The 23063-nt window shown below is 35.9% G+C and overlaps 1 protein-coding gene across 4 annotated transcripts in view; it reads left to right on the forward strand.

The window, feature by feature from the left end:
* ARHGAP24 (Rho GTPase activating protein 24) overlaps positions 1-23063 on the forward strand; it is a 103494-nt gene that overhangs the window by 48190 nt on the left and 32241 nt on the right. The gene's annotated exons all lie outside the window — the stretch shown is intronic.

Raw genomic sequence — 23063 nt, forward strand, 5'->3', positions numbered from 1 at the left:
ATATATATATATGTGTGTGTGTATTTGCACATTTATACAATCACACAAATATTTCCATATTTCCATGCATATACACATAGAAAGAAATGGAGAATGTAAATATAAAAAAACTGATTGAAATAAAGAGATGAATTATACAGAATTGAAAATAGGGGGAAATAATTATACCTTAAAAATTACTTCACTTCCTCTGTTTATGTGTGTGATTCCAGAAACATATTCCTAGTTAAATAAAATATAAATAAGTTAAAAACATAAAATATATATAAAGTATAAATAGAAATGATTCCTAAATAATCTAACTCTATGTAATTCAATTTAATGAGTCATGTTATTGCTAAGCATAATGAAATTGTTCTTTGCTTGTTTAGTCTGTAAAATTACATCTTTCATTTGGATGGGCACCAGAATTATGTACACATACATATGCACACATGTATATAATTTTAAATTTGAAAATGACATTTGAAAAAAGCAAAAATTTTAATGAAAATATAATCATAATAAGGTTGAAAATATTCAACTAACACTGAAATCTTTATAAATTTTCCTTGCAAAAGAGAAATAAGGAGGCCTGGATTACAGTAATTACTCAAACCACCAATGAATGGTTAATAGGTTTATAAGTAGGTATGGAATTTTATGGAATTATCTCCTTTTTCTTTTTGTCCCAAAATAATTTGTCTTGGCATAGCCAATTGTTCTATATTTTCAAGTTGTGCATTTACAGCACAAAGAAAACAGAGATCAAGTGATTTCCATCTCACATGGTAGTGAAGATTTTGAATGCAATAAAAACATTTTTGAAACTATATTAAAATTAAATGTTTTAGATTTTTTGTAGTTACTTTAATTTACATTATAGCATATTGATCCATCAGTATGCCTTACACAAGTCCTAGAATTTTGTAATGCATTTTAAATCAAATTATTTACATAGACAAAGATATCCATCAAAATTTTTTTTTGTCTGAGGCTACACATATCCCTGGCGCAGCATTTTTACTTAAAACTGGAAGCCAGAAGACCTAGTATCTTTCCTCTTCCAAACTCTTGCCAGCTCCCCACTGTATACAATCAAGAAACAAGAACAAATTCCTGAGAAGAATAGCATAATCATTCCCTACCTATAAAGAAAGTTACTCAAATGAAATTGAGCCCATATTAAGCCTCCTCCAAATGTTGAACGTCAAATAAATGACTTGAACCATGGCCACATATCAATTAAAATTATTTAGAAATTATGACTACTTTTTGAGCTTGACCCTTCTACAAAGTCCATATTTCCTCCACCCTCCCTTTCCCTCCCTCCATCCCTGCACAGAAGGCAGTCTGATAATCATTACATTGTTTCCATACTATACATTGATCAAAATTGAATATGTTGAGAGAGAAATCATATCCTACATAAAACACTTTTAACAAAAAATTGAAGGTAATAGTCTTTGGCCTTTGTTTAAACTCTGCAGTTCTTTCTCTGGGTGCAGATGGTATTCTCCATCAAAGATACCCTAAAATTGTCCCTGATTGTTGCACTGATGGAATGAGCAAGTCCATTAAGGTTAATCATCACCCCCATGCTGCTGTTAGGGTGTACAGTGTTTTTCTGGTTCTGCTCATCTCGTTCAGCATCAGTTTGTGCAGATCCCTTCAGCCTTCCCTGAATTCCCATACCTCCTGGTTTCTAATAGAACAATAGTGTTCCATGACATACATATACCACAGTTTGTTCAGCCATTCCCCAATTGATGGACATTCATTCAATTTCCAGTTCTTTCCCACTACAAACAGGGCTGCTATGAATATTTTTGTACAAGTGATGTTTTTACCCTTTTTCATGATTTCTCCAGGGTATAGACCCAGTAGTGGCATTGCTGAATGAAAGGATATGCACATTTTTATTGCCCTTTGGGCATAATTCCCTATTGCTCTCCAGAAAGGCTGGATGAGTTCACAGCTCCACCAACAATGTAATAGTGTCCCAGATTTCCCACATCCCTTCCAACATTGAACATTGTCCTTTCTGGTCATATTGGCCAATCTGATAGGTGTGAGATGGTACCTCAGAGCTGCTTTAATTTACATTTCTCTAATCATTAATGATTTAAAGCAATTTTTCATAGACTGTGGATAGCTAAAAGTAAGATTTTCAAAAAATGAGACCGTATGACTGTATGATTTCTAAACTGATTTTCAGACAAATGACTCAAACAAATGTGAATAATTTCCTCAAATTTTAGGTGCCCAGAAGTCCTGCAAACACAAAATAGGGTAAGTTAGGAACAATTACTAGTCTCACTGAGAGAGAGCTGTATATTATAAATCTGGAGAATAAAGAGATGAAGTAATATAATGAAAATTAGACCAACATCTCTATATTTGTTAAAATATGACAATGAACAAAACCTTCTAAATTTATCATTCTTTTTCTCTTATTATTTTAAAATTTCCCTCCAATGTTTTTGTTAAAAGCTGGAATATAGCTTTTTCAATGGAGTGAAATGGGGGAAAGGTGAGGGGGAATGTGTGAGCCCTCATTCTCCTCAGAAATGACACAGAGAGGAAATAACATACACACTTAATAGGGTATAGAAATCTATCTTACCCTAGAGAAAAATGAGAAGAAAGGGATGGAATAAGGGTGAATGGGGAGAGGGGGGAATAAGTGATAGAAGAGAGAGAAGATCGTGGGAGAGGGTACTCAGATACAACACACTTTTGGACAGGGCCAGGATGAAAGGAGAGAGAGAATAGAATAAATGAGAGTGGGAAGGAATAGAGTGGAGGAAAATACAATTAGTAATAGCAACTTTGGGGAAAATAGTGAAGCAACTTCTTTGGTGGACTTATGATAAAGAAGGCAACTCATTCCAGAGACAGAACCATTGGAATCTGAACACAGACTGAAGCACATTTTTTTCTCTCACAGTTCTTGAAGTTTCTCATCTTTTTTTGGGGGAAGGGGGTTTATGTTTTCTCTCACAACAAGATTATTATAATAATATAAAATAAATAAACCAGAAAAAAATTAAAAAAAAATAAAAACTGGGTTATTTGAGTTGTAAGTCAACTATCAAAGCATAGTACTCAAATTTCTTAAGGATTCCAAAAATTTGAAGAAGGGTCATTACTCCCAAGACTATTGACCAACAGTGTCTCATTTATGTAGAGATAAGCTATGTAGCTTGCCTTGCCTACAAGTATGTTTTGGGCATAAGAAAATTTGTACTTAAAACTCTTTCTGACCTGGAAAAAGGGAAGATTATGACTTTACATTCACAGACTCCTAGATCCCCTCCTCATGGAATCATGGAATTCAGTAATATATAGTTTTAATTCTGTATGGCTTGACTCCTAACATAACTTACATATTCCAAATGAAAGTGGTTTTGAATTTTCTTTTTGAATTCCATAATGAACTAACAATGGAAGGATTTCCCTCTCCTTTCCTAATGATTACATCAAAAAAACCAAGTTCCAGTAAACAGAGCCAGAGGGCAGGTATTAGCTTTTTCTTCTTCAGCGCCTAGCTCATTTCCTTCAATCAATCACTGTTTATTAAGTACTTTCCTAGTCTCTTTTAATAAAAAGACAAAAATGAAATACTCTTTGCCCTCAAGAAGCTTAATTGCATTCTAGGAGACAACGTATGTGTGCCTAACAATGTATCGGGGTCATTGGGGAAACTCTTGTTTTGCTGAATTGGAATATCTCACTGGAGACAGACATGGATTCTGATTCCTTGCTGTCTGACATTGTTCTGGGCAGTGGAGGTGTAATGCTATCTCTTTCCATGCAGTCCAAGTGAGAAAAATATGTGGGTTGGGTGTGGAGTGGGGTTAGAAGTGGGTCCAAAAAAGGAAGGGCAGAACTATTTCTAAAACTCTTATAGTTACTTGAGTCTATCCTCATTCTTAGCTATTCTTAGTAATGCCATTCCCCGTTAACAATGCCTAGGCATTGGGGAACGGTCAGGATTTTCCCATGTCATCCTAGCAAGATATGTATCACTCAAAAAAAGAAGCCAGAACACATGTCCACCTCCAAAGAGATTTCTGAATCTAGCAAATCTGAGGTTCCTCTAATAACATCTACTGGAAAAATTATGATATTTATATCATATATTTGTTATATATATCATATATATTTGTCCAGTAGATCTATAATATCTATAATTAATCATGTTTGTCACTAAGGAGTGACATCATGCCAAAGTTATGTGATTAAGACTCAGGAACCTTAATAAATTCAAGGAATTCAAGGAATTAAATATATTCAAGATAGGGTAATGGGTTGGGGAATGAGAGGGAGGCAGGCAGTAAAAACTTGGGAATCAGGAAATATAGAAAGGGAGTACTTGAACTGAACTTTGATTAAAGCTAGATATTTATTCCAGTCTTGGATAGGGATGAGAGGTGGGAAGGACAGCAATGGCAAAGAAAAGGGAGATGAGCTGTCTCACATATGAGAAACAAGGAGATCATTTTGATTGTGGTATAGAGTGTATGGAAAAGAATAATAGAAAATAATGCCTAGAAAGGCAGGTTAAAACCAGATGTTAAACACTTTAAGGGCTAAACAGAGGAATTTCTGTTTGATGGTAGAGATAACAAAAAGGCACTGGAATTTATTAAGGAATTTTTCAGAAATGAACATAGTTAGATATGGGCCTTAAGACCATCATTCAAGCAACTCTGTGGAAAATGAATATGAGAGGGACAGAAACCCATTGCAGAAACCTGTTAGGTGGCTAGTGCAATAGTCCAGACTTCAGACCAGGACCAGAGAAAGTCTGTTCATAGCAAGAGATTGGTAAAGATTTGTTGAATGAATGAATCAAGCAACCTCATGAATTTCTTTTTATCTGATCCAAAGGATCCAGTAATCTAAGGAATTCATTTTGTTTTCTTTTTGATATAATAATATATATAATGCTCAGGTAAATAAAATAGAGTTAACCTACACATAGAGCTGCATTGTAGGAAAGGAAGAACTGAAAATTACTTTATTTTCTATAGACAGTCACAAAATAAGAACTACCCTATAGCCTTTGTGACTGAATTAAAATTACACAGCTATGCAAAACAGTCACAGGATGGAATCAAGTCTCTGTTAGTCTGAATGAAACTAATCAAAATGATGACTGAGGCACAAACTCAAAAAAGCATGTAACACATTTATCATTCATGCATATGATTCATTTATACTGTGCATAGATCTATATACAAAGGAAAGTTCAATAGTTGATAGAGACTTGGAGAGGAGGGGAAGAGATGTTTTCCTCATTGCTCCCTGTCCTTTTGCTAGTGACGGCATTCTCCTTTTTTAAACCTTAATGTCACATATTCTTTTTCAGTCATATCCAACTCCTCATGACATCATTTGGGCTTTTTTTTTTTAGCAAAGATATGAGTGGTTTGCCATTTCCTTTTTATTTTACAGATGAAAAATGGAAGCAATGACTTGCCCAGGGTTAGACTATCAATAAGTTCCTGAGGTCAGATTTGAACTCATTAAGATGGGTCTTCTTGATTCCAGGCCTCCTAGCTATCCTACATTTCTCACATAGCTGCCTCAAACCCATGATGTCTAAAACAAAACTCATTAGCTTTCCCTCAAAAAAGTAGTTTTCCCTACTCTTTTTCCAGTTACCTATTATCATCAAGCACACCACCATTTTTCCATTAACTCAGGTTTATAATTTCAAAATCATCCTGGACTCTACACTCACCCTACATACTTAGCAGTGGACAAGTTTTGTCATTTCTATCACCACGATATCTTTGAGCTATTCTTTTCCACTCACACAGCAGCACACTAGTTAAATAAGTCAGTCAACAGGAGGCACTATGTTAAGTTCTGGGGATACCTGAAAGGGAATAAAAACCCTTGTATTCAAGGGGCTCATGGTCTTCTGGGGGAGACAACATGCAAACCATGTACAGGATAAATTGGAAAGGTTGTTGGTCTTTTGTTTCTCAGATAGAACCACTGATATCACAAGGGTGATATCTTGACTTGGGAGTAAGTTGAAATGAAGTGAGGCTAAGCTGCACAGAGTTTTCAGCCCCACTCGCCTCCAGAGTCATTGGAATCTTGACAAGAGTCACGTTGACTGGAAATGACCTGAGATGCAGAGGGAGAACTTGACCTTGAAACTGGAGATAGTTAGCAGAGTGAAGGCACTAGAATTTATAGGAATGTATAGTATCAGGATGATGATGTTTGTCCTTTGTTCTCTAAGGGGAACATGACATCAGAGAAGTAATACCATGACAAGCATATGAATTGGATTTTGGTGCAGGGCTGTTGTGTTAAGTCACCAATCTCATTTTCTCCTCCAGAGCCATCTGGGTCTGATGGCCAGATATGAATCAGGGCAACTTGAGATAGCCCTGGAGGTGAGGCAGTCAGGATTAAGGGACTTGGCCAGGTTCACATAGTAAGTATCAAGTGTCTGAGGCCAGATTTGAGCTCCTGTCCTCCTGAGGCTAGTGCTCTACCCACTGCACCTCCTTAGCTACCCCACAGTCTCAGGAAAGTATCATGTAGAAGGTGGGATTTTGGCTAAGACTTGAAGGATGCCAGGGAAATCAGGAGGCAGAAATGCTGAGGAAGAGTATTCCAGATATGGGGGGACAGCCAGTGAGAATGCAGAGGTGTGAAATGGGATGACTGATGTGAAGAAGCATAAGGAGACCAAGGTCATTGTATCATCGAGGACATTAGAGGAGTAAGAATACTGGAAAGGTAGAGGGCAGGTTGAAGGGCTTAGAATGCCAAACCAAAGACTTTAATATTTAATCTAAAGGTAATAGGAAGCCACTAAAGCCTATTAAATAAACATGTTAACAGTCAGATCCAGGTTTTAGGAAGATTAATTTTATAGCTGAGTGCAGATGAATTGGATTGGGCTTAGAAACTTAAGTGAGAGAATAATGCAATAATGATGGACCACTGTCTATAGTGGAAGTCTCAGAAGAGAGGGGCTGTGTATAGGAGGTACTATGAAGGTAGAAAGAATAGGACTTAACAACTGGTTGGATGTAGGGGATGTGAGTGAAAAGTCAAAGATGGCACTTAGGTTGTAAACCTAGGTGAAGAGGAGGCTTGGTCCTTTAGAAAATAATAGGGATGATCAGAAGGAGGATAGATTTTTTGGGAAGAATAATGAATTCAGTTTCAGACATGGTGAGTTTAAGATGCCTACTAGCCATTACAATTTGAGATGCCTGATAGGCAGGTGGAGATATAAGTTTGGAAGTCAGGAGAGGGGTTAGCTCTGATAGTCATTATTATAGAAATGATACTTTAATATATGTGAATTGCTGAGGTATGGAACAAGGACCCAGGATGGCATCATGGGAGATATCTATGGTTAGAGAGCATGAGTTGGAGTAAAATCTAGCAAAGGAAACTAGGGAGTGGTCAGAGAGGTAGCAGGAGAATCAGGAGAGAGTATTGTCTAGAAAACTTAAGCAGAAGAAAGTATTGAGGAGAGAGTGATCAATAGTGTTAAAGACTATGGAGAGGTCATGGAGAGGAGGACTGAGAAATGGCCATTGGATTGGGCAATTAAGAGAAAATTGGAGAGACAGCACCTAGCAAGCCAATTAACTTCTTGTGCTCTGGTAACTGTTTAGGTGATAAGGATAGACAAGGTATGGACTTCCAAAGGGAAGCAAAGAATTTCCTAACCTGGAAGTTTTCTGTACCGTAGAAGTCACAGGTTCAGGACCCATCCATCCATGTCGAGGAAATGTGTTCATGGTGGTCCATGTTGAAAATACAAATGCAAAAGGGAGGCAATACTAGTGGTATTTAAGGAGCTTAAATTCTGTTGAGAGGAAAGCAACATGTTCACATATAAGTATTCTCTCTCTCTTCCTTTCTCTTTCTCTTTCATTTTCGCCTCTTTCCCTCTTCCTCTGTCACTCTCAGACTCTCTCTCTCTCTCCAAAAATATGTCTGCATATATGTGTAATATGTCTATGTATATATATATATATATATATTGTGTGTGTGTATGCATTAAATACACACAGTGATTTAGAGGCTATGAAGGACTTACACTCTTGAAGTAGAAGTTGAAAGGAGAGTGCTCCAGTCATTAGGAGGGAAGAACCATTTTTTCCCCTAAATTATCATTTTTTTTAGCCTTCTGAATTCTTTCCTTTTTAACTTTTGTCACTTGTAAAGTTTTTTTATTTACATTTTATAGTCCTGGAGCACCTCACTAAATTCTCCAGCCTTAATCACTATGGTGACTTTAGTTAATTATGGCCCAGAAAAAGCATTAGGAGGAAAAAAGAAAGCAATTTACCTTAATACCATAATAGGGGAATGAAGGTAGCTTCTGGTTTTCTTTGTTTAATTTTCTTCTGTTCCTCTTTTATTGAATTTAAATATGATTCTTAAAAGATGGCTCCAGAAATGATTTTTTTTTCACTTGGGCAAATATTTGTGAAAATTTATGATTTTTTAAACCACGTGATAAATCTTTAAAAATCAATATAAATTTAATAACTAATTAATCAAAGAAGCTCATAAAACTTTTAGTATTTAGCAAAGAGGAATTTAAAAAAATGAGCAAATAGTGTATAAAAGCGTAAGATGTTTTTGTTTTAGGTCCCCTTCTGGGGAACTCACCATCTCTTCCTATCCTTTCTCCCTTCCTTCTATATAGTTGCAAGCAATATATGCAGTTATGGTTCTACTACTTTCATGTTGAAGAATTTTGTTTAGTATTTCCTTGTATGCCTCATAGTCTTCTAATAAAAATATTATTATAATAGTAATATATTATTATAACCATATTAAATTATCAGTAACTGTAAAATATATTAATATGCTTTAACATAAAATTTATTCTATCATTTATTTTATTTTTATTCCTAATATTTATTATAATTATAATTTATTATAATAATGTAATTTATTCAACCATTTTCAATTTATTAAAGGATGTTTCTAAATATTTTTGTCATTACAAATAGAGCAGCAGTGGATTTTGCTACTCAAACTGGTCATTTTCAGGAAACTAGGCATAGTGTTCAGCAGTTGTTGATGTTCTCTCAGGCATCTTTTTTTTTTATAAATTAGTAAGATTCAGGGTCCCCCCCCCCACATCTGTGTAATTTTTGTGAATCAATCAGTCCCTTAAAATTCTCCTGTTGTGTTGCCTCCTGTAGAAGTCTTCTCTATGTAAATTAATTTGATTCAGCTACTTTCCCCATCTTGGTTCTCATTAGTCTATTTCTCCCTTCTCTATTGGTATATCCAGGACTGAGTTTAACTCAAGAACCCCTTGGAGAAGATCCATAACAACTCAAAGAGTTAGGCTTAACCATTCACAAAGGAAAAGACAAATAGGTGAAGAATATCTATTGTCCAGATTATGCCATACTATCCTGTTGAACTCATTATTAGTAAATCTATCTAAGACAGATATTGCAAATAGAAATAAGCAGGAAGAAGATAGCAATTTGGATTGTTTTGGGGAAATTACAGAATTACTTTAATGACCTGAGATTTCTCCTGGAAAAAAATGACCTAAAATGTTCTAAAGGTCTTAGAATCACAAGACAATGTCATCTTTGAAGAATCATCAATGAATGTCACTCAGCAACAGTAAGAGATGGTGGTAATAGAAAATGGTAGTAGATATGGTGGGTATGAGCAGACTGTAACAAACTATACAATATATCAAAGAATGGATTTATTCTTAAAAATGGGTTGTTAGAGTAAGGAATGGACATTCGCATTGACAGTGCTAAGTTACAATGTTAGCTTCACAATATTAAGCAGAACTATGGAAAACTCTAACAGTGAAAACACATGGCAGAAACATGCATGTCAATGAAAACACAATTTCATAAAATATGTATTTAAGTTGATATTTGGGGAATAAAATACTAGGAAGAATCACTGCGTTAAAAGGAATGACTAGTTGTTTGAAGTACAAGTTGATTTGTTGGTTCTGCTTTATAGAATACTAGAAATAGAGAGAGGAAGACCTGAATTCAGAATCTACATCAGACCCTTACTAGCTATGTGACCTGAGCAAGTCACTTCACCTCTTCTAATATCAGCTAATTCCCAAGGTTATTATGAGACTAAAACTGAGTAATATATGTAAATGCTTTGCAAAATTACTGTCATTTTATTATGTTGAAATTGTTTCTTGTTCCAGTTCCCTGGGCCGCTGCTTGTTCTTATCAGTATAATAAGTTTATAAGTAGCCAGTATAAAGTCAAACTGAAAGCTTTTAGAGACTCTAGCTTACAAAGGCCAAGGTCTTCTTCTGTATCCAGGGCCATCTCCAGATCTATATCTGGTCAATGGACCAGAGGGGGTGAGAGGACAAAGAGAGGCTGGTGACTTTGCACAGCCCTCCCTCCCTTAAATCCAATTCATTTGCAAGCCATAGATAGTATCACCTCCCTGGTGTCATTCATGGTCTTTGTCATGAACAAATGACAAACAATAGCAGCAGCAACAGTAACAATAAGGTAATATAAAGTAGCAAATAGCAGGAAGAAAGAATACAAAGGAGAACCTAGAAATCACAAACACAGAGAATGTCTCAAAGATCAAAGGAGCATAATTTGTAATATCAAATTAATCAAATTTCACTAATCAAAATCACATCCTGAGACTATGTGCTAAATCAGGGGAAGCCAGCTAGACCTTGCTATCAGGGCCTTTTGGTCCTGTGATATGTAAGTCTCACATAAGAGCCAGATCTCCACAGAAAGACCAGTAGAACACCCAGTGATGCTTACAATCTTGAAGGAATGTGTAGCCTCCAAACTTCTGCCCCTCGAGCTCTCCTCCATCTGGGTCCATGTTGTTGAGCATTCCAACTAATCTATGATTACATGACAGATTTTCTGTAACTCCCTCCCCCCATTCCCTGCCTTTTACTGCTTTCCTTCCTCTACCATCTCAACCCCATCTTTTTTTTTTTTTGGCAAGGCAAATAGGGTTAAGTGGCTTGCCCAAGGCCACACAGCTAGGTAATTATTAAGTGTCTGAGGTCGGATTTGAACTCAGGTACTCCTGACTCCAGGACCAGTGCTCTATCCACTGTGCCACCTAGCCACCCCCAACCCCATCTTTATACTTTGTCTTTATACCCGGTCTTTTGTTCATCCTATGGCCCCATACCCTCTGTATCTTATTAAAGTGTGCTTAAGGCAATATTCCCTATTGCCATTTCAATCTTTCCCTGTGAGTACCCAAAGAACTAGTCATATTTGTGTCCATTTCATAATTCCATTAGTTAATTAGATACATTTTCATTAACATATTATTCCAGTTAAAAAATAGAAATATAGGAGTCCAAAATGCACATTTTGTTAGTTGATGAGTTTGGCTTTATAAGCCTGATTCTTGAAATATTTAAGGGGAAGTAATTCATTGCTCAGTATACTTGTAGGGAAAGCATGCAAGTACAAATTGATACTCAATAGATGTTTCTGTTTATCAAGAAAGAGAATTAAGAGTTATAGGCAGATAGAAGTGATACTTAAACCTTCTCCTCATTCAGTAGCAAGAACTGGTTAGTAAATCTTGTGCCAGTTTTTTGAGAGGCTAAAAGCATTTATTAAAATGCATAAAGTCATGTTGATGTGCACGTAGCATAGATTAGTTGTTTTATGTTCCTTAGCTATATTTCTGTATATGTGGCATTTTAACATCTATTGATTTTATGATTCATTTATTAAATAGGCAGTGTCCCAGATTCCATTTTCAGAAAGTATTTTTGAATTCAAATTTAGACTTCCTGGGGGAAAAACAACAGCAGTGGAATAAATGATTGAAAACAGCATGAGAAGAGATAGGAGGAACATTCTAGTCTACTTATAAAGAGACAATGAATGTAATTTTCCTTATGTTAGAGAAATAAAGCCATATGAAATCATAAAGTAATGATTGAATGTTAAAATTCATAGGGAAAAATACATGAAAGTGTTGAGTCTTTTCTTTTCCCCAGTGAATTCAAACATTAGTCATTCTTTTATGGTTTCAAATTGCTTTATTTCTCTAGGGAAAATGTATTGTGATTTAGTTCTTTCCATTCATATTTTGAGGAGGCTTTTAAGTAGATTGGGTTATTATAAATAAAAATTATTAAATTATTTTTGTAGAAATAATTGGGATATTTGGACTTTAAGATTTAATGAAATTTTATTTAAAAAATACTATTTTCAAAATGAATGAAAAATCACTTTTAATATAATAATATTAGCTAATATCTATATAATGCTTTAAACTTTACAAAAGGTTTTACATATAGTATCTCATTTCATCCTCATAACTATATGAGGTAGGTCCTTTAATATTCTTGCTTTACAGATGAAGAAACTGGAACTGAGAAAATTTATGTGACTTTCCTAGGATCTCACAAGTGGAAAATGTTTGAGGCTGGATCTTAACTGCACATCTAGTGCCCTATTCACTAGGCCATATTATGGTCATTTCTGAAAATACAAACCCAGTTTAGTTATTACCTTCACTTAGAACAAAGGAAAATAAGCAAAAGCTTTCAATATAATGGCCACTGATTATTTACACAACTTTTTGCCCTTAATAGTCTATTAAGAAATAATAATGCTACTGTTTGTCCTTCATTCTCTAAAAGGATCAGGATATCAGTGAGGTCACAAATTGGTGTAACTTTTTCCCACTAGACCATTTTAAAAATTATGTTTGCATTTATTTTGCTAACAGAAAAGTTTCTGTACTTGTTCACTTTGTTAATTTTATCTTTTATGAGCTATTCTATACTTATTTTAATAATTCTTTCTCTACCATGGACTTACGTGTATAAAAGTTTTTATAGCAGCCTTTGTAAGTTGAAGGGAATCAATTGGGGAATGATTGAAAAACTGTGATATATAAATGTAATGGAATACTATTGCACTATAAGAAATGATGAGGGAGGGGCGGCTAGGTGGCGCAGTGAATAAAGCACTGGCCCTGGAGTCAGGAGTACCTGGGTTCAAATCCAGTCTCAGACATTTAATAATTACCTAGCTGTGTGGCCTTGGGCAAGCCATTTAACCCCATTTGCCTTGCAAAAACTTAAAAAAAAATTAAACATGCATTAAAAAGCAATCCTTTCCCTAATAATAGTTGTTAAGGGTAACTCCTTGAGTTCATCTCTCTTAATTATGTCATTTTTACATTAATTTTAAACTTATTATATATTTTTTAAGATGCTGATGTAAATTTGATTTCTTCCCAAATGCTTTTCTATTTTCTCAGTAATTAGAAACTCCCAGAAAGAGGAAATTCTTTGATGCCCTAATAGCAAATATTCTTGACTTTACCAACCATTGACCTATTAAGTGTCTGAGGTTCTTTGTACAGTTTCATTGATCTACTTTTCTATTTTTTTAATAAGAGCCAAATAATTTTGATATTTATTTCTTAATATAATACTGTCTAGAAATATTATGTCTTGCTTAGAGTTCCATCATTTTCCCAATCATGAGCAGGAACTATCTCACCAATTATTATCTTTATTTTTGCAATGGGTATTCTATATTTACTTAAATCTCACCTTCTTAGAAAGTTAACTCCCAGATATTTTATGTCTTTTGCAGTTACTTTTCTTCTTTGTCAATATTTATATCTTTAAATGGGTTTCGTTATCACATTGCTTAAACTAGTTATGTTAAAAAATAGTGGTAAGAAGAAATATTTTTGCTTCATACCAGTTTGTATTTTAAAAATTTCTAGAATCCCTTACTGTAAAAATGTTAGTTTTTGGTTTTAGACATATATTATTGAACATTTTAGAGGAGATACTTTCCCATGATTATGCTTTTAAACCTAAAAGCATGCTGCATTTTGTGAAAGGTTTTAAATGAGTCTGTAGAAATAATCTCATAATGGGGGTAGCTGGGTGGTGCAGGGGATAGGGCACCAGGAAGTAGTCAGGAACACCTGAGTTCAAATTTGACTTCAGATCTTTACTAACTGTGTAACCATGAATAAGACACATAACTTCTGTTTGCCTCAGTTTCCTCATCTGTAAAATGGATATAATAGTACCTACTCCTCAGAGTTATAAAGATGAAAGGAGATAATATTTATAAAGCACTTAGCACAGAAATAATAGTAATCATTACATAAATATTAGCTACTATCATCTCACTATTATTTTTATCATTTATGTAATTAATTATGTTTAATTACTTTTCCTAATGTTCAACCATCACTGCTACAAGTCCAATTTAGTCATAGTAAAAAATATTCTGTGACTCTTCCTGTAGTTTTCTGGAAAGGAATTTATTTTAAAATTTTACATCAATAGGGGCAGCTAGGTGGCGTAGTGGATAAAGCACCGGCCCTGGAGTCAGGAGTGCCTGAGTTCAAATCCAACCTCAGACACTTAATAATTACCTAGCTGTGTGGCCCTGGGCAAGTCACTTAACCCCATTGCCTTGCCAAAAAAAAAAAGAAATCCCAAAACAGGTCACAAAGAGTGAGTCACAAATGAAATGACTGAACAACAAACAACAAAGTGTCTACATAGAAACCTACCTGCTTCAAGTGTTTTTCCCATTTTGGCAGCAGATTTGTGACTTACTTAATTTTTCTTATGAGGGGCAGCTAGGTGGTGTAGTGGATAAAGCACTGGCCTTGGAGTCAGGAATGCCTGAGTTCAAATGAGGCCTCAGACACTTAGTAATTACCTAGCTGTGTGACCTTGGGCAAGCCACTTAACCCCATTTGCCTTGCAAAAAACCCCTTTTTCTTTCTTATGAGATTGGTTTTATCTTGCTTCATAAATTTGGGTATTTTGCATGTGTGTATATTTTCCCTCATAGTAAAATATGTGATAACCGTATATTCTGACATTTTTTTTGCCTGTGGACTTTTGGCTTAAGAATGCAGGATACATTTTGGTTTTTGCACTAATAATATAGAGTATAAAATGAAAGAGCGATTATATGAAGAACTTGATAAGATATTCCATATTAAACCAACTTAAATTCTGATACTTTGTAATTTCAGTGCAAAGGTAGAAAAAAATGAAACAAGTAGAAGCATAAAAAAATTATGTTTCACCTGAAGAAATGGGAGATAGAAATTGTTGATAATACAGAGCCTAATGCATCTATAGTTGAAAAAAATAGTAGGCACTGGAGAGGCTGAGACCTAAATAATGCCTCAATAAATGACATTACTTACATTTTAACAGGACAAACCAAGAGCTTTCTGCGTTCGGGGCTTTGGCTTGTCAGAATTCAGATCAAAATTTGGAAGAAGGAAGAGGAAAGAAGGAATAATGAGAAAAGAATAATAAGAAAGACACTTCATTTAAAACATTTAACCTTGAACCAAATGGGAAAAGGACAACAAATATGTCAACTATAATATTTGCAATAGAAATTAAAACAAAGAAATAATTACCATTACCAACAAGGATACCAAAAAGACCTACAAAACACTTTAGTCAGCTATACAGCAGACTTAGTTGCCAAACACAGAGAGGTGACTGACAAAAATAACACTGGGTTAGAATATAAATTGGCCTGTAAAATCTTACTAAGAGGATGATGAATAATTATGAGCACTATTGTCTCAAAGCAGAAATAAGAAGTAGAGGGTGAAACCAGTTTAAAGACAACTCATCTAGATATCAAACTAAACAAAGCTACAACAAGGGCATTCAAGGATGACAATGGAAGGATGAAAAATGGAAGCATTTGTGGGAAAAAAAAATCAATAATCAAGGATAGTATAACTGCCACTCTTTGACCCCAGCAGCACAGACCCTGAAATGTTTAGATGAGAAAATAGAAAGTAAATAGCAGTTCAAGAAAGGATACCTTACTGGGGGTGATACAATCATGAGGGCATTGAGTGGCCAGTATACAAAGCATTAGAAGGAGGGGAAGATACCAAAGTCATTGAGGGAAAAATCTAGGATCTTATTAAGTACTAAGAAAAATTGATGTCTAAAAGATCATTTATCCATTTATTTCTTTATTTCTTCATTCATTCATTCATTCATTCGTTTGTTTATTTATTTTTTCATTTATTTGTTTATTTATCTATTTATTTATTCTTATTTTGTACAAATAATGTTTTTATACAGTAATAAAATATTCTTGTTTAAGAGTAAACATAATACCCCTCCCCCCAAAATATAGACCCGCATAAGCGATAAAGTAAAGGGGAGAGAAAAAAATTAAAATTAACATTAAAAAAATAATAGTAATAATTGTAGGTATGGCCAGGTGGCACAGTTGGACAAAGCATTGGCCCTGGAGCCAGGAGCACCCGAGCTCAAATTCGGCCCCATATACCCAACAATCACTCAGCTTTGTGACCCCATGCAAGCCACTCCAACCCCATTGCCCTGCAAAAAAACCCCAAAAAACAAAAAGACCCCAAATAAAATAAAATAGTAATAATAATAATAATAATAATAATAATAATAATAATAATAATAATGATAATAATGGTAGGGGTGACCAGGTGGTGGATAGAGCACTGGCCCTTGAGCCAGGAGCACTCGGGTCCAAATCCGGCCTCAGACATTCAACACTCACCCAGCTATGTGGCCCCAGGCAAGCCAAGCAGCCCCATTTTTCCCTGCAACCCCCCAAATAATAATAATAATAATAATAATAATAATAATAATAATAAAAAATATGCTTCAGTCAGTGTTCCAACACCACCAGCTCTGTGGTGGGTGGATCACATTCTTTTTTTTTTTCCTTAGGTTTTTTTTTTGCAAGTTAAATGGGGTTGGCTTGCCCAAGGCCACACAGCTAGGTAATTATTAAGTGTCTGAGACTGGATTTGAACCCAGGTACTCCTGACTCCAGGGCCGGTGCTTTATCCATTGTGCCACCTAGCTGCCCCATGTGCCACCTAGCTGCCCTGGACCACATTCTTTATGATAAGTCCATCACAAAAGTTACTTCCATATTTTTCCACCATTGCCATTGCTGATTGCAACTCCCTCCTTTCGTATTTCTCCACTACCATGTACTATATTTTCTCTCTCCTTTCACTGACTCTGCTGTAGGGTCGCTGAGTGGCACAGCAGACAGATTTCCGGCCCTGGGGCCAAGAGGCCCTGAGCTCACACACCACCCCTTAGGCCCAGCATCCACCAGCCCTATGGTCCTGGATAGGCCATCTAATCCCAGACCCTTGCAAGAAGTAAAAAAGATAATGTGTTATATCTGACCACTCTCCCCACCCCCATGGTCCATCCTCTCCTCCATCACTCACATTCCCCCCCTTCCCCCTGTCCCCCCCTCCTTCTTACTCCAGATGCCTATACCCCATTGAGTATATATGCTGTTTCCTCTCCTAACCACCTCTGATGAGAGTGAAGATTCACTTATTCCCCCCTTGCTTCCCCCTTCCATATCATTGCAATAGCTCATTATAATAAAGAAAAGTCTTATCATATGAAATACCTTAGCCTATTCTTCCTCTCCTTTTTCTTTCTCCCATTACATTTCCCTTTTTTCTATTGACTCTATTTTTACACCATATTTTATCTTCAAACTCAGCTTTCTCCTGTGCTTCAACTATAAAAGCTCCTTCTACCTGCTCTATTAACTGAGAAGGTTCATATGAGTACTATCAGTATCATTTTTCTATACAGGAATACATGCAGTTCATCATCATTAAGTCCCTCATATTTTCCCCTTCTCCTCCAATCTCTATGCTTCACCTGACTCCTGTATTTGAAGATCAAACCTTCTATTCAGCTCTGGCCATTCCAACAGGAACATTTGAAATTCCCCTGGTTCATTGAAAAATCCATCTTTTTTCCCCCTTGAAGAGCACATTCAATTGTGCTGGGTGGTTGATTCTCGGTTGCATTCTAAGCTCTTTTGCTTTCTGGAATATTATATTCCAAGTCCTACGAGCTTTTAATGTAGTTGCTGCTAAGTCCTGTGTGATCCGACTGCAGCTCCATGATATTTGAACTGTATCCTTCTGGCTGCTTGTAATATTTTCTCTTTGACTTGGGAGTTTTGGAACTTGGATATAATATTCCTGGGGGTTGTTTTTTTGGGATCTCTTTCTTGGGGAGATCGGTGGATTCTCTCCATTTCTATTTTGCCCTCTGCTTCTAGGATATCAGGGCAATTTTCCTGTAGTAATTCTTTGAACATGATGTCAAGGCTCTTTTCCTGATCATGACTTTCAGGTATTCCAATAATTTTTAAATTATCTTTTCTAAGTCTGTTTTCCATATCAGTTGTTTTTTCAATGAGATGTTTCACATTTTCTTCTAATTTTTCGTTCTTTTGGTTTTGAAGCATTGTGTCCTGATTTCTCATAAAATCAGCAACCTCCCTCAGTTCCATTCTTTGTTTGAAGGATTTGTTTTTCTCAGAGAGCTTTCTTATCTCTTTTTCCATCTGGCCAATTCAGCTTTTTAAAGCATTCTTCTCCTCAATAACTTTTTGAACTGTTTTATCCATTTGGCTTATGCTAGGTTTTAACATGCTATTTTCTTCAGCATTTTTTTTTGGATCTCCTTAGCTAAGCTGCTGACTTCTTTTTCATGTTTTTTCCTGCATCTCTCTCATTTCTTTTCCCAATTTTTCTTCTATCTCCCTCACTTGATTTTTTTTTTTTTAGGTTTTTGCAAGGCAATGGGGTTAAGTGGCTTGCCCAAGGCCACACAGCTAAGTAATTATTAAGTGTCTGAGACTGGATTTGAACCCAGGTACTCCTGACTCTAGGGCCCGTGCTTTATCTACTGCACCACCTAGCCACCCCCTCACTTGATTTTCAAAGTCTTTTTTGAGCTCTGTCATAGCCTGAGCCCAATTTCTGTTTTTCTTGGAGTTTTTAGATGCAGGAGCTTGTGCTTCCTTATCTTCAGATTGAGTGTTTTGATCCTTCTTGGGATGATAGGCAAAGTATTTCTCAATGGTGTTCCTCTTTCTTCTCTGCTTACTCATTTCCCTAGCCTGAGCCTGGTTTTGGGGTGCTTCCTGAGCTTTTGAGTATTATTGGGACATCTCCACAAGGATCTCTGTGTGTGAGGCTCTGTCTTCCCTCCAGGTCTGTGAATGACCATAAGCACACCCCTCTGCCATGGGGCTGAGGTGGGGGGGGCAGCTCTTCTATGGGAGGCCTAGATTTCGATCAGGATCTGAATGTGGTCAGAGCCCCAGAGTCCTATTCCAGTGACTGAGGACAGACCTCGACAGTCTCTCTCCACTCCCCTCCCTAGGCTCAGTGCTCATGCCCTGGGGGCTCCTGCTTCTCCTGCTTCTGGTTTCTGGATCTGGGCTGCCCTGGCCAGTGCCCTGGGGCTGCCTCTGGGAGGCTGAAGTTTCTTGGCTCTGGCGGGCCACCCCTCCAACCCCAGGGAGTAGAGCCTTTCTGCTCTTTTCCAGGTTACCTTGGGCTGGAGAACTGCCTCACTGGATCCCTCTGTGGGTCCTGTCTCTTGAAAATGTAGTTAGAGTCTTTAGTTTATAAGTTTTAAGAGAGAACACCTCTGTGGTCGCCATCTTGGCTCCACCCCCCAAAAGATCAATTATTACCTAGTTATAGGCCACCTTGCACATCTGTACAAAAGTTTTATGATAGTCTTCCATACATAAAATGAGGGTAACTTCAATGAGGGCATATTATTATTTGAATATGTTGTGTAGATATTCATCTATGATTTTTTTTGGAGGCAATCAAAGTTCAGTGACTTGCCCAGGTTCACACAACTAATAAACATCTGAGGCCCAACTTGAAGTCAGGTTTTCCTGACTTTAGTACAGGTTAGTCTTTCCATACTCTTCTACTTTTGAATTCATAATTTTTCTAGCATATTATTATATACAGTAATTGCTTATAATTTTGAAAATTTCCTCTAATGTGAATTTATATTGTTCACTGTTTATTTTACTAATTTGATTTTTCTCTTTTTAAATTAAGTTTCTTACTATTTTATCAGTTTTGCTGCCTTTTAAAAAAATTCTCCATTTTGTTTATCACTTCTATAGTCTTTGTATCATCATTTTTTCCCTATTTCTCCTCTGATTTCAAGCTACAGTCACATGTAGTTGTTTGGGGGTGGTGTTAATTATTTTTTTTTACTTGCAAATTTGTTTCAGTGATCCCCTTATTCTTCTAATTGCCACATATTTATTTGTTTGTTTGTTTGTTTATTTATTTATTTGTTTGTTTGTTTTCTAGTTATACACAAGGATAGTTTTCAACATTCAAATTTTTGTAAGCTTTTGAGTTCCACCCTTCTTTTCTACCACCCTTCTTTCCTTCTCCCCTCCCTATGGCAGCAAGTAATCTAATATAGGTTGTACACATGCACACATGTTTGACATATTTCTGTATTAGTCTTTTTTTTTTAGGATTTTGCAAAGCAAATGGGGTTAAGTGGCTTGCCCAAGGCCACACAGCTAGGTAATTATTAAGTATCTGAGACTGGATTTGAACCCCAGGTACTCCTGACTCTAGGGCTGGTGCTTTATCCACTGCGCCAGCTAGCCACCCCTGTATTAGTCTTATGAAAGAAGAATTAGAACTAAAGGAGAAAAAAAATACCACGAGAAAAAAGAAAAACCACAAAAAGTTTTAAAAAGTAAGCATAGTATGATTTGCTCTGTATTCAGATTCCATAGTTTTTTCCTCTGGATGTGGACGGCATTTTTCCTAACAGGTCTCTCAGGATTGTCCTTAATCACTGAACTACTGAGAGGAGCTGAGTCCATCATAGTTGATCATCTTACAAATCTGCTTTTAATGTGAAACAGTGTACTTCTGGTTTTGCTCACAGCATCAATTCATGCAAGTCTTTCTAGGCTTTTCGGTAGTTTGGTCACTTGTGATTTTTTTAAAGAAAGATTTTATTTGAGTTTTACAATTTTTCCCCCTATTTTTGCTTCTGTCCCCCCCCAATCCCCACAGAAGGCAGTCTGTTAGTCTTTACATTGTTTCCATGGTATACATTGATCTAAGTTGAAAGTGATGAGAGAGAAATCATATCCTTAAGGAAGAAAAATAAAGAATAAGAGATTGCAAAATTACATAATTAAGATAACATGTTTTTTTCCCCAAAATTGAAGGTGATAGTCTTTGGTCTTTCTTCAAACTCCACAATTCTTTCTCTGGATACAGATGGTATTCTTTATTGAAGATACCCCACAATTCTGCCTGATTGTTGCACTGATGGAAAAAGCAAGTCCATCAAGGTTGATCATCACCCCTATGTTGCTGTTAGGGTGTACAGTGTTCTTCTGGTTCCTCTCATCTTGCTCAGAATAAGTTCATGCACATCTTTTCAGGCTTCCCTGAATTCCCATCCCTCCTGGTTTCTAAGAGAACAATAGTGTTCCATCACACACACACACACACACACACACACACACACACACACACACACACAAACAGAAACACACAGCACAGTTTATTGAGCCACCCCCCCCCCAACTGATGGACATTCACTCAATTTCCAATTCTTTGCCACCACAAACAGAGCTGCTATGAACATTTTAGTATAGGTGATGTTCTTTTCCCCTTTTTTGTAATCTCTTCAGGGTATAGACCCAGTAGTAGTATTGCTGGATCAAAGGGTATGCACATTTTTGTTGCCCTTTGGGAGCAATTCCAAATTGGTCTCCAGAAAGGTTAGATGAGTTCACAGCTCCACCAACAATGCATTAATGTCCCAGATTTCCCACACCCCTTCCAACACTGATCATTGTCCTTTCTGGTCATATTGGCCAATCTGAGAGGTGTGAGGTGGTATCTCAGAGATGCTTTAATTTGCATTTCTATAAGAGCAATTTTTCATGTGACTATGGATCACTTTAATGTCCTCATCTATAAATTGCCTTTGTATATCCTTTGAACATTTGTTAATTGAATGGCTTGTTTTGTTTTTGTTTTTTTATAAATTTGACTCAGTTCTCTCTATATATTGTAGAGATGAGTCCTTTGTCAGAAATACTAGTTGTAAAAATTGTTTCCCAATTTACTACATTTCTTTTGATCTTGATTACAGTAATTTTGTCTACCACTCATGATTTCTTACAGAAAAATAGTACTCCATCATATTCATATACCATAATTTATTCAGCCATTCCCCAACTGATGAACATCCCCTCAATTTCTAATTCTTTGCCACTACAAAAAGAGCATAAATATTTTTGTACATGTTGGTCTTTTCCCCATTTTTGTGATCTCTCTGGGATATTGATCTGGTAATGGTATTTCTGAATCAAAGAGTATGCACAGTTTTATTGTCCTTTGGGCTTGGTTCCAAATTGCTCTCCAGATTGGTTGGATCAGTTCATAATTCCACCAATAGTGTGTAAATGTTTCTATTTGTAAATATAACTTTTCAGAGATAAAATTTTCCTTCAATTTTATATATATTTTTTTATTATCATTCTCTTTAAAATAATTACTTATTTTCTGTAATTTTTTAATTTATATTTTCATGTCATTTAAGCGTGGGTACATATATCCTTTATTATTATTTTAATTGAATTTTATTCTATAAAATATATTATTTCTTCCTTTTTACATTATGATCCCTCTATTCTTCAGTACTTGATAAATTTTTCTAAAGGTGCTGTGGAATACTGAGAATTATATGTATGCTTTGCTGGTCAACCAGCTGATCAACAGGCATTTATTTAGCACTTTCTGTATGCATTATGCAGAACACTAGGAATGCAAAGGAAAAGAAAAGGACAGTCTCTGTTGTTAAAGAGTTCACAGTCTCATGGGGGAAATGCCTGTATAAATAATAAATGTGCTATAATTGGAGATAATAGCATTAAGGGAAACTGAAAAAGTTTTCTTGTATAAGATGAGTTTTAAGTTAGGACTTGAAGGAAGCCACAATAACCAAGAAATTGAGATGAGGACATAAAAATTAACATATATATATAAGGGATTGACTTTGAAAATGCTCAGAGTCAGGAAATGGAGGGTATTTTTTCAAGGAACATGGAGGAGCCCAGGGTCACTGTATCCCAAAATACATGATAGCAAGTAAATATATAAGAAAACTGGAAAGGTGGGAAATGGGCTAG

The sequence above is a fragment of the Macrotis lagotis genome, chromosome 3 (assembly GCF_037893015.1).
Source record: "Macrotis lagotis isolate mMagLag1 chromosome 3, bilby.v1.9.chrom.fasta, whole genome shotgun sequence".
NCBI classification, from domain to species: domain Eukaryota; kingdom Metazoa; phylum Chordata; class Mammalia; order Peramelemorphia; family Peramelidae; genus Macrotis; species Macrotis lagotis.